The sequence below is a fragment of the Sprattus sprattus genome, assembly GCF_963457725.1.
Source record: "Sprattus sprattus genome assembly, chromosome: 7".
In the NCBI taxonomy this organism is placed as follows: domain Eukaryota; kingdom Metazoa; phylum Chordata; class Actinopteri; order Clupeiformes; family Clupeidae; genus Sprattus; species Sprattus sprattus.
In genome coordinates this window covers 29,611,193-29,624,313 of record NC_137926.1, presented here as the reverse complement: position 1 = coordinate 29,624,313, position 13,121 = coordinate 29,611,193, and the positions used below count along the sequence as shown (strand labels likewise).

At 41.6% G+C, this 13,121-nt stretch overlaps 1 protein-coding gene across 1 annotated transcript in view; it reads right to left on the bottom strand.

The window, feature by feature from the left end:
* LOC308367798 (SH3 and multiple ankyrin repeat domains protein 2-like) overlaps positions 1-13,121 on the bottom strand; it is a gene marked incomplete at both ends in the record, with an annotated part of 68,528 nt that overhangs the window by 12,339 nt on the left and 43,068 nt on the right. The gene's annotated exons all lie outside the window — the stretch shown is intronic.

Below are 13,121 nucleotides of genomic sequence, written 5' to 3'. Positions count from 1 at the left end.
GATGGTGTGGTCCTTGGGTGAGAAATTAGATCCACCATATGAGGTGTTATGGGGCTATGATGGGGATCTATTATGGGATGAATTCACCCCACAAGTAATTGATTTGCCCAAGTGAATCAGCAGGAATGAAGGCAACTTCACATGCACTGACGTTCCTTACATGGTTTAACAATGTAACTGGTTTATAATGGGATGCTGAATATATAGTTCTGTAAGGAATACCAATGACCTAACTAACACGGCTAAACATGATTTATTAAATCAACGTGCATCTCGTCATTAAATCAGGTTGGTTTGTCATTGTGGGAACATCCCTCGAGCAATACTGAATTACAACTGTTGCCTGACTTAAGATCTTGACTTTATGTGTGTTTGAGTGTATGTTATGGAAGGCATAATGTTTAGACTGAAGCTCACAGCTGAACACTCTGTTTGAAAATGTCTAACACCTGTCTCGTTTTCATCACAGCACACCAACACAATAGGCTGCCGGTTGCTAGGTTACCAATGCGCTACGTTACCGCAAAGAGACTGATAGAGAGGGGTCAAGAAGGCTGAAACTGTTCAACTTATGTTGGGTGTGAAAACTGAAACCTTATAGTCCAGCAAGAATTAACAATAATAACTAAAGTAAAATAAACAGCCATGTACAACACAAACTAATACAACTGAGACGAGAATTGAAACATCATTGAACAATGAAGGACTGAAACATCACTGAACAATGAAGGATTGAAACATCACTGAACAATGAAGTGTCAAAAAGTTGAAGTAACAACATTCATACTGGTCTTGTAGTAATGAAATTCAATATACAGTACATTTCACAGGTGCTGCTAGCTAAACCATACTAAAATTCACCTGAATCTATTCCAATAACATCACAGAAGCATAACATTCAACAACCTACAACATAAAGGCCTTAGCATCAGGAACAGATCTAGCATAGTGCGGCAGCTCCGACCCCTTCCGATGGCCTTCAACTCCCCCCCTAACTAATTAGGTAACAAAAACAAAAACTGGCACGCTAACTACATAAAAGGCAAAAACCTTCGACAACACAGTTGGTACTGATAAAAGCTTGCTAGCATGCTAAACTAGTGTCCTTTGGACATTTAGTTGATGGTGTCATGCTGTGAAAGGTTTTCTTACATTTCCGAACCACGGAACTACATAGCACTTAGCCTTGGTAGCTAGCAGGAATGACAGGTGTGCTTATTCGTCCTACACATGACCATATACCATCAAAATCAGGGACGTGCAGTCATAGGAGGCAGGGGAGGCAGAGCATTTTTCGAGCATTTTTAATATCAAAATCGCTGAGTTTGAGCATTTCCGGTTCCCAGTGAAAGTGATCAGCCAATGAACATTGGACGTGCCGTCAAGGGAGGCAGATGCATTGGAGTCTCCCCTAGGATTGCGAAATCACTCCAAACTGGGTTTTACGCATGCGTGCGCAAGCGTAGAACCTTTTGAGTTGAGCTAAAAACGCATTGAAAAATATTGCAAGGGAGGCACGCACTACCACTGCTTCAAGAAGGGAGGCGAGCGAGATGGCACTTGTTGGGTATATAATCTGACGTTGGATTGCTTCTTCACTTCTTGAGCTTGACAGCGAAAATGGAAGATTGCATTGCTAACCTGAAGCAGTTCTCAAAACTGGACTTTCAGTCCAAACAAGAAATGATTGATAATGGGAGACCAATGCCGGAGCTAAAAGGTTTGGTTCAAACGACGGGGCAGAAGGTATTGACATTGCATTGGAGTGTTTCATGTTTTCCAACGGGACATATTCATGCTCAACACAAACCGCGCTAAAGGCTGCTAGGTGCAGGGGAACCGTGAATGGATTACGAGCTTGCGAGTGCACCAACTTTAAATTATACCGGTCAGTAGAACAGTTTGGTATTGTGTGCTATGTCTGTGGTGTTTAACTGTTTGCTTGTTAATACGTTGTGCAAATAAATATGTAAGTGTCAACTTCGAATTCAAGTGTCCGAGTTGCAGTGTTGGGCAAGCTACTTGATTTTTGTAGTGAGCTAAGCTATCAGCTACTCTACAATAAATTCAGCTTCACTACACAGAAGCTACCACTCAAAAAAAAAGTAGCAAGCTAAGCTAACCTGTCAAAAGTAGTTTGATACATTAGAAGCTACTTTCAGTTAAACAAACTGCATGCCAAGTCAATGCAATTTTAGGGATCAACACAACTGTCAGCCAGATAAAAACGGTTGAATGGATGAAATTCGTGTGTTCGCATGTTTGTGTTGGATGTCATTGACGTTGACAGGAACTTTTTCTTTGGATTACAAAGAAGGCATCTGAAAACATATTTAGTTTCACTCGTCTCTTATAAAGTGACGTACTTTTGAAGGTATGGCTGTTGAGTCAGGTATTCAAACGCAGATGAAAACAAATGAGTGCAGAAGACCTCGAGTCTATTTCGTGCATTTTCGCAATTCGACTCCCTGAGCAGACAGCACAGACTTTTCACTTTTTAACTTTCATCATCTTCAGCTGTATCTAAATATCAACAGCATTCTACTTATCCGGTTGTCTAGAATCTGCATGCAAACTACCCATTTAAAATTAGCGGAGAATTCATTTTAAATGTATGAGCAGCGTCTGGTGTACTTGAAATGACGATATATATCTATCTATTTTCACTCGTCTCGCCTAAAGTGATAGCCTGACGATGTCATACTCATAATTCTAGTCAGAATATGAGTCTGAGACCGAACCACTGGGCTGTGATTATGGGGCGTGTTTCAACGAACCAGGAAAGAAAATTCCTCTTCGCTGAATTGGATACCTAGAACCAATCAGAGCAACGTAGTATTATTACCATCTGATAGATTCAACTTTTACCTGATCCCGTAGGAAGGACGGCAAAAACATCTTTTCAATCGACAAATGCCTTGATCGCGTTTCTCTGTCTGCGCTGTCAATATCTGTTGAGATATGCCTGCTCACGTTACTTAATTAGCACTCAAGGCTAGAAGCTACCATTTGTTTCAATGTTTTTTTTGTCTACACTGTTAGCATAACCTTTCAGTAATGGTCTAGAGTACTTAAGTTAAGACCTACAATCCTCGGCAACATTGGTGTTGCGTATACACAACTAACCGAGTCAATGTACATGGACATAAAAAAACTCGTGTAGATAGCTTAAATCATATCAAATATGTCCCACTAAGCTCCTGAGACGGCGCCATCTTTGTTCGATTTATACGGTATTCTGTCTATCATCAGGTCATCTGTCCATCAACGTATAAAGCCCGCCCTTACAATTTGATTGGTTTAGATTGCTTTCTGAACTTTTTCGAAACGTTTAAACCCTCCCAACTAGCTCGACTCCAGACTGAATCTCCCAGACCAAAAGTTGTGGGCGGAGTTCAGGCTGGTATCCAGGCTACTAAAGTGATGTACTGCTTAATTTTTGTGTTTGATGGCTGCAGGGAAGCCTGTTATGAATGAACATCAGAAAGGTCCAGGATAAATTAGCTTTCGAGGACGCTACTGCGGTACTTGATCAATAAAAGAGCTTAGCTACTGAAAAGTTACTTGGTTTTGTAGCAAAAATAGCAACGTTACTGCCAAGCTACTGACAAATGTAGTTAAGCTAGTAACGTTGCTACAAGTAGTGACGCTACTGCCCATCACTGCCGAGTTGTGTAAAAGGTTATATTTTCCCTAGACAAATTGAAATGAGCCATTTCATTGGTGGGAGGGCTACATACGCTACCTTGTAACTATTAATATCTTATTTGACACGTTGTAAAAGTTCAATTACCACACCGATTGTACGTTTAGTATTGAGCCGCATAACTTCTTATAATAATAATCGTTTAAAAGTAATAGTATTAGACAATAAAACATCAAGTTTTTTCAGTTCTGGTGAGATGACAATTTTTAAACCATAAGCATATACATGTATGATGTATACATTTCTATTTTTTTTAAACAACTAGAGATCGGAATGATGTAATCACTTCCGGTTTCTGTGCCTCACCAGCTGCGAACCTCACCGCACGTCACTGATCAAAATGTATTTGAAGATGATACTAAAATGAGTTGCCTATACAAAAATGTCTCAAAAAGTGTCAAGTGTTGCATACTGTTCCTTTAACTAACTGTTTCAACATAAAGGTCACATTTACAAAGTGCTAGAAACTCTAAATCTAAATGGCTAGTTAAGCTGAGGCTTGACTCTTTTTTACAAAGCAGTTCCTACAATGGATGTGTTTTGTAAAACCTGGAACTTGAAACAGCGCCAATGAACGGTGGTGCAATACAGACCATATATCAAGTCTGCCTGACTAGCAGTACAACCATGGTACAAACTTATCATCTGTCTAATAATGATTTTACTGACCTATAGCTGAAAAATAACATACTTTTGAAACATTGTTAGAACATTATTGAAATGTACACAATCACACACTTATTTCTACTTATAAACGTTTAGAATTTCAGATTGCTCCTGAACACACAGAAAACAGATATGTTAGCCACTCTTACATCACTTGTATCAAAGGCGGAGACATTAGTCCGTAAGGATGCATAACAGAGCTCAGTAAACTTCTGTCCAAATCTGACCCGATGGCACGGAATTTAGATTGGATGACTCATAGAAGTGGAATGACATCATCATTGAGCAATTTTTGTCTCTACTGACTCAGTAATGCTAAAAACAAACATGTACGTGAAGGAGCTTTAAGTCATAGTGCTGTTAGTCAGTGCGTGCACATGATGGCAGTACTCCGATCCGATCCGATTCTCTCCATAGGGTCTCCATGGGGGGTTAACTGCTTTATCTCAAAGCACATGGCAGTGACAAATCCAGATCTTGGCCTCGTCAGTTCAAATCAAATGCGGAATGTTTACATCTGCTACCGTTGATTATACAGTAAATACGTTGTGAAATGAAACAAAAACCCTGTTTTTGTGTTTGCCATGTTCCCTCGTTGCTGTCATTGTCTCCCCCGCCTTGATTGTTCTCACCTGTCCCTCGTTATCTGTTCTTGTTAATTCCCTTGTTTAGTCCACCTGTGTCTCATTGTCTGCCCCGCCTTGATTGTCTTCACCTGTCCCTTGTTATCTGTTGCGTGTGTGTATATATACTCCTTGTGTTCTTGTCTCTCGTTGCTGGTTCGTCATTAATGTTGCGTGTTAGTTCTCAGTGTTTTCAGTGTTTTCAATGTTCTCAGTGTTCTCAGTGTTCCTCCGTGTTCACAGTTGTAATTAAGTTTTGTCGTGTTGCCAACCCTGGACTGGATTTCGACTTCCCTTTTGCCTTACCCCTTTGGATTGTTTGCCTGCCTTTTGACTGATTACCGTGTACCGAACCCTGGACAGTAAAGTTTATTCTTCATTCTACCCCTTGTGTCTGAGTCGTGCTATTGAGTTCACACACCCCAACCCCAATTCGTAACATGGATTACATGACTAACAACTGGTGGAAAAGTAATATGAAAATATTTGTTCACTGAATTAGCGCGTTCTGTCCAAAACAGTTGCGTTCCAGTTTCAAAGTTTCAGTTTCGGTTTCAGTATTTCAACGTGAATGAGAGGGAGCACAAGAACTGAGCGTCTAGCAGCGATTATCATATCATAGACACATATGATGCATGTATATGTCTGTGGGCAGGATCTCAAGCACGTGCAAAAGTTGTTGTTGTCCAATTGGAATCTAGATTCGAGAGACACTTGCGTGTCTAGTTCGTTTCCCAGCGGAATCGAATCGTGTATCCAGGGGTTTACATCGGAGTCCAGTCGGACTCAAGTCGGACACAAGAAATCTAGATTTGGGGAGACACGTGTCCAATTTCCGATTTAAATCGGACTGAAATCGGAAATTGGACACATGTGTCCACACTGAGCGATAGTGTCTGCCTGCATGGCCCATCCACCCAGCCTCACTGACTGTCCTGCATGGCCCATCCACCCAGCCTCACTAAACAGCCTGCATGGCCCATCCACCCAGCCACACTAAACAGCCTGCATGGCCCACCACCCAGCCTCACTAAACAGCCTGCATGGCCCATCCACCCAGCCTCACTAAACAGCCTGCATGGCCCACCACCCAGCCTCACTAAACAGCCTGCATGGCCCATCCACCCAGCCTCACTAAACAGTAGGGCTGTAACGATATTGGATCGAACCGAGAAATCGCGACACTCTGGGCCACGAACCTGCATCGCGATGCGAAGAGGCAGAACCGTGACATGCCCTCAGCGGTCACGTGATACAAAAAGTTTGGTTCGCTATTAAGCCTAGTAACAAAAAATATTTGGAGCGCTTTCTAATCAGACCTGTGACTTCGAGAGTGAGGAGAAATAAGGATCAGCGCAGTCTCTGTCACCATCTCAGGTTCTAAAACATAAAATTCACACACCCAGCGACTGTCAAAAATGAAAGCTAGATTGGCTTGGGGTGGAGGAGGACGTCGACGAAGAGAAAAAGACCCGGTTTTGTTTTCAAGGCATGTCGGAATTGTGGACAACGAGTTGCCCATATTGTTGTCAAACCAGCACAGGCAAATTCTTCTGCTGACTCCATCAAGGGGAGCGAAAACATTCAGAAATACATGGCATTTCGTCACCAAGCGCCAAGCAACACGCATCGCCTACGGTGAATGATAACTAGTAATAATACTTTTAGAAATGATTTAGTTCGGTTAAGCTAGTTTAATGTTAGTTAGCTAACGTTAGCTATCTCTGATAGTGCGTTGGCTACAAAGGCTTGCTTGCAAGCTAGCTAACTAGTCTAATCTGTTCCTGTAGGCCTACTATGGTACGTACAAGGTAACACAAAAATCCATATATATAATGGTTATTATTATTAAAAAAAGAAAGCTAAAAAAACAATTGTTAATAGTTGTTTAAAAAAATGTTACCTTTAATAAGATTGTATTAGTTGTTATTACAACTAATAACCACAAATAAATAATAATACAATTGATTATTATTGCCATTGATGACAATTGTTCATATACTGTAAGCCTAAATAAGTGTGTCTAAATGATTAACAAGACGGTCCAGGGGGTAAACTTTCATTTGAGACCAAGATTATGCTTCTACCAGTTTGGGTTCATGTGTAGTAAACCTTTTGATACAGTATACATTTTGGGTAACCAAAGGTATTTTTTGGAGTCTCCAAACGGGCTGTGACCAAAGCGCATGGACATAATCATTACAAAAAATAAGCTGGAGCCTTCATCTTTCATGCTTTTTTTGATCAGATATTGTGCTCTCTAGAGTAGGCGCAGGAAAAAAACCTCAATAATGGCAAAAAATTGCCTGAAGACTAAGTGGTTAAATGTTTTGAAATAATGTCAGTCCGGTGTGTGTGTGTGTGTGTGTATAAAGAGGTGGGGGGGCTGGTGGCTTTGCCGCGTCATGGTACCTTTAGGTGCGCCGTATATTTTCCTGTTTTTTTGTCCTTTACCAATCACACCCCTGTGCTTGAAAAGTGCTTGAATTTGTTCATGAAAAAGGTGTGGGAACCCGTGGGGGGGCGGGGGGGATTGATGCCTGTAACCGCGCCGCGTCGCCCCAGCGCCGCGCTACCTCACTTCTTTTTGACCATGGTTGTGTTTGCATCCCTGATACTTATTCTAATGTGAATTAGAAAATATATTTTAAAAATCGCGAGGTAAAAAAAATAAATAATAATAATAATATCGTGGGGTGTATCGAACCGTGGGTCAAGAATCGTGATACGAATCGAATCGTGAGGTAGGTGTATCGTTACAGCCCTACTAAACAGCCTGCATGGCCCATCTACCCAGCCTCACTAAACAGCCTGCATGGCCCATCCACCCAGCCTCACTAAACAGCCTGCATGGCCCACTCACCCAGCCTCACTAAACAGCCTGCATGGCCAATCCACCCAGCCTCACTAAACAGCCTGCATGGCCCATCCACCCAGCCTCACTAAACAGCCTGCATGGCCCATCTACCCAGCCTCACTAAACAGCCTGCATGGCCCATCCACCCAGCCTCACTAAACAGCCTGCATGTGCCACCCAAGCAAAGCACCCTGTGCAAGAGTGACTACATCTCACACAAATGAGCACAAATCCAAACACAAATAAATGTTCAATTTCTGATAATTTTCCGAAGTCCTAAGCCATTTACTCTAGCTACTGGAACAAGGCAGCCACACTACTGCTGCAAATGTGAGGGGCGGACTGTATGGAAATAGCACATCATAATTGGTATGAAATGGCCTGTACAAAATTATTATTTGCAGGGATGTTGGTAAGAACCTGTTATAAGCCTTTCTAGTTTATTTATATAGCACGATAACAATTTAGTCTCAAGGCGCTTTACAGAGCACTTAGGGGATGGTGGCAAGGAACAACTTCCTTTTAACAGAAAGAAACCTTGGGGGGGGGGGGGGGGGCAACATAAGCTGGCAAAGGACCGACTATATGGGAGAGAACAGAGACAGGTTAGTAAAGAGGATATCAGTTATACCAATATTTCCCATAGATATCTCAGTGTCTGACAATGCAATGCCTAAACATCAATTTCATTCTACTATGAAATGCCACACGATATCCAGGGTAAAGGCAGGGGCGTTGGGTGACCCTGTCAGGAGTACGAACCCAGGTTAAGGGAAGGGAAGGAATCGGAAACGAAGCCAGGATAAGGTGTTCAGAACTTCATATATTTTCTTTTAAAGTCATTCAAGGTCTGAACAGTAGCTTTTTTTTTTTAAATGAAAAAAGCTGAGTCTTTGCGTTTCTCATGCTCAATCAAAAGGGGAAAGGGAGCCTCTGGAGAGAGACAGAAAAAGGTCAGTGTCTTTACAGGCAAGCCTCGTCACTCGGCAGCCATCTTGGTAAAGCCCCTGGGCAGCTATGTCAGGTAAACAAGACTCCTATCTAAATGAATGGTGTAAGATCCATAACTCCACATTGTTTGACCATCCTGACATTTAAAGTACATCACGTGAACCCATGTTTAAATCTGACATAAACTGTGTAAACAAAAGATTTTATTCTTTGTGTTGACTTGCTCACAGCCAACTCCATGTGATCGGCTCTTTATAATACAGGGCAGGAGTTCCATTTACAACATGTTGATCAACATCAACGTCTACCCTACATTGAAAATGGGGAATAACCAGAACAGACAGTTTTTGACTGAATTGATTGTAAAGCACAACGTCTTTGTAATTCCGTCTGAAGTAAACTCTGACGCTGCTTCTCCGGGTTTGTACATACAGTATTTGTGCTGAGGATGCTTGGGACATGTCCCCACCACATTTTGCATTCACCAATTTTGCCCACACCACTTTTGGCAACTAAAAATGAAACCTCACTCCAATGAATAGAAGGCTTCTTAAACAAAGTAATGCTGGGTGGGAACCAACTAAGTTTCGACCTTTTCTCCATCTTCTTTTTCTTCTTCTTCTGCCATTGGAGTCTAGGGAAGTCCTATCAACTGTATATAGAGGCGGACTGCGAGGCCCCTTGCCCTTCCGTTCTATAGAACTTCAGCCAAAATCCTTCCACCATGTAGTCAAATTTGGAGCCAGCGTTTGCATAGTAACATCATCAGTTTCTAAAATAAATCAATAAATCAATGAAGGCACAATACAATGCACCAAGGCCACAGTGACTGAGGAAAATGCGATATTCACCAAGGCTAGAAAAGGGGGACAATGGTGGCCATGGCCGTTGTGCCACCGGTGAAACTCCTGCTCTGATTAACATTCATGTTTTCCTATTACTATCATCTGATCTAATTTTTTTTATCTGACAAAAGGGCTTAAATATATATATATATAAGCGTTTCATTATCTCTACCGGGTCTTTGACTAATGTTACCCATTTATCACATTGCTACTGTGGAATGCTCCAGTGTGAGATAGTAACTCATTATTCAAACACTAGACTTACCGAACAAATCTTGAAGAACAAAGGCTCTGTGAGTACAACCTACAGCACAACAGGTATGACTGTCAAAACCGTTAAATTTAACAGTTACAAGAAATGATAAAACAATTACTAAATTGCCTGGCAAACTCGATAACAAACTCAGCTACTCCTCAGCTGAACGAGAATGGGTGCGATTCAGGTGCTGCAGCTGGTCTCTTTTAGCAAAGGCTGTCCATCACTTTATTTTTTAAGTGGATCCTGCCTCTTCATGGCATAGTAGAATGTTTTGACAACTAAGGCCTAAAAATATATCAGCATAGGGAAAACTAACTGCTCAAATTAGACATTGTGGTTGGAAAGACATGGAAAAGTGACATGGAAAATAGGCTACTTTGTCATTGAAACACATGGGGATGGAGGGAGTTAAATATTGTACTGTAGGGGCGCTAGGGTAAGACATGATAATTTGTCATGTCCACCTAATTGATGCAGCCGCCATATTGGATTTAATCAAAAACGTTAAAAAGTTCAGTGGCCACAAATCTTGTTGAATCCTCACCAAATTTGGGACAGATGATCTTTAGACAAAGCCTCTCACATTATCAAACAGATTTAGTTAGTCAGGGACAGCCTATATTTAATTTAGGTGGCAAAGTCGCCAAACAGGAAGTGAGCTCATATCTCAGCTAATCTTTGGTCAATTAACATCAAACTTGCTGTGAGTGCTTACGGCCGTGTCTTTGACAAAGTGACATCACGTTTCCATGGTATCTATGCCCTGCTGGGCTGCCTGCCCCCCTCTTCGCTACAGCTCTATTTTTTGAGTAGTTTGTTGTAGTAGTATTACTTCTGGTTTTCAAGAGGTTTTCAGGGCGAGGGCATCCTGGAGGCTAGTTTCCTCATATCAGTCACACGATGTTTGTGCACGGCGCAAGGCAGACCCTCCAAAGGGCTATGCCTTAAGTAGGTTGCATCGCTCATGGAACAGGTTTTGTGACAGGTTGTGGGGTTGCGTGGTTATTAGGCCATGAGGAACCTCCTGGGCATGTCATGACGCTTGCTATCCTCCTGCACATAACAAAGCAGTCCCCACTGTTAAATGGAACAATACTAAAGGCTCACAGATAGAGAGTAAGAGAGTAAATAAATATGCAATTGAACGACAAAGCTAAATAACCTGATTGCCAGCATTCAACCATTTCAGACTTGCAGGTTCTACTAGTAATTGGGATGTCTGCTGAATGTATTTTGTATCAGGCATCTTTGCAACAACTTGAGATGCAGTCTGGAATGTATTTGTATCCCTGTTAACTTGAGAACTGTGAAGGGATGACATCATCAGTGCACACAAGAACTTATATTAGATTTCCAGCTACATGTATGGGGTGATGACAATGAGGCACTACCTCTGTTACCATCATAAAACAAAGGGTTCTTATGAGGGTTCTTGTATCTGAAATATGAATGCAAGCTACTGTACAGGGCAAATTATGTCTACATTAATATACAGTAGAATAGCTGACATCAGCTCCCTTCTTTATTCTTTTCAATTCACACAAGGTAAATATGCAGAGGGTCAGATATGGCAAGAGTGAAGAATGGGAAAAGAGGTGGACAGAATAAAGAAGAAGAGGAAACAGAAGGAGGGGGACATAATGAGAGAAAGTATATGCTTGAAGACAGCACCGCAGGAAGTACAGTACAAAGAACATTGAAAGAAAAATCAGATGAGAAGGCAGAAACCCAAATACAGTGCTGGATGCCCACACACAGTAGGTGGTGGGAGGAGATGTATTTTCAGTATGCCCATTGCTTACTTCAGTTCCGCTCTGTTTGACTACTAAGGCTGCTCAGACCAGGACACCTAAAACGGAAGAGACAAGCCTTTAAACTGAGGGGGGTGCAGGGTCAAACGCAACCGACTACCAGAGTCTGTGTTGAGAGCCAGAAACATACAAAATGTGCACAATCAATTTCAGACATGGCTAGAAACAGACACACGAACAGCCATAAGTCTGCAAGTTAAGTGTTACATAATGTTTGGTGCACTAAAGCATGCAATGACTACATTTTCATGGCAATATTTCAGAACCCCAACAATATCTGGTAGATTTCATAATTTGCACACAAATACTACAATACTTCTGGTTTTATAAACACATTAAATACTTTAACTGGAGGTCACTATAAAATAACATCTTCTGTTTACGTTTTGGCTGAAGCAGGGGCTCCCTGGCAGTGTGTTGGGGGAAGCAGTAGCCATGTTTCATCTCCAGTCATCAATCCCACCAGAATGCCTGAGTGAACCAGGGCTGCTCCTCACTGGAGACTAGCAGCAGAGGCCCAATCAGTCTCCCTTGGGTCCCAGCAACGTCAATAACATTGACTGAACAATAAAGCCCTGATTACTGCTTGCAAGGTCATCAGAGAGGCTGGGAGTGACAGAGCACCAACATATGTGCCTACCTTCCTTGACTTGCATGCCTATAATCAACATCTAAACATATTTACAGTATACAACAAATAGCCAAGTAAAACAAGAGTGGGAAGTCAAATGAAAAACCATAGGCTGTATATCACCTCCATGCTAAAGCAAACTGTTACATAGGGCTCCTAAAATGATTCACTGTGGGATCCTTTTCTTTATTGGCCCCTTCCAACAATAACAGCCATTCATGTTATTGAGCCAGCTAAACCTCTGGGTTAGAGAAAATAACATGACACCCAATCTACATTGTGTACGACACACTAGCCCTTACTTTATAGACTATCAAAGGAAAAGAAAGAGTTGTGTTCCGTGCAACGAGAGGGTCACTTGCTTCATATATCAAGAACGGGGTATATGGCTGTGTTCCAAACATATAAGCAGCACGAAAATTAGGAGACATAAAAGACAAGACCAAACAGGGAAGGGGATGTCAGAGAAAAAAGTCAAAATGAAAAAAAAAAAAAAAAATCATGTCAGCATTACCACCATTGCATAGGAACAACTTTCATGTAGATCTACCAAACAGACGAAATACAACAAACAGTTTCTTTTTAACCCACCTAATAAGGGGCACTGATCTGTCCCATTCTGTTCTTTATAATGATAATGCGTTGTAGTGCACAACATTTAGTTTCCAACATAACAAAACACAATATTCCACATAGCCGCCCTATGTGTCATTAGTTTGTCATAATGCAACTCTGGCTTTGCTGCTGGTTGCCTATGAAAACGTACACACTC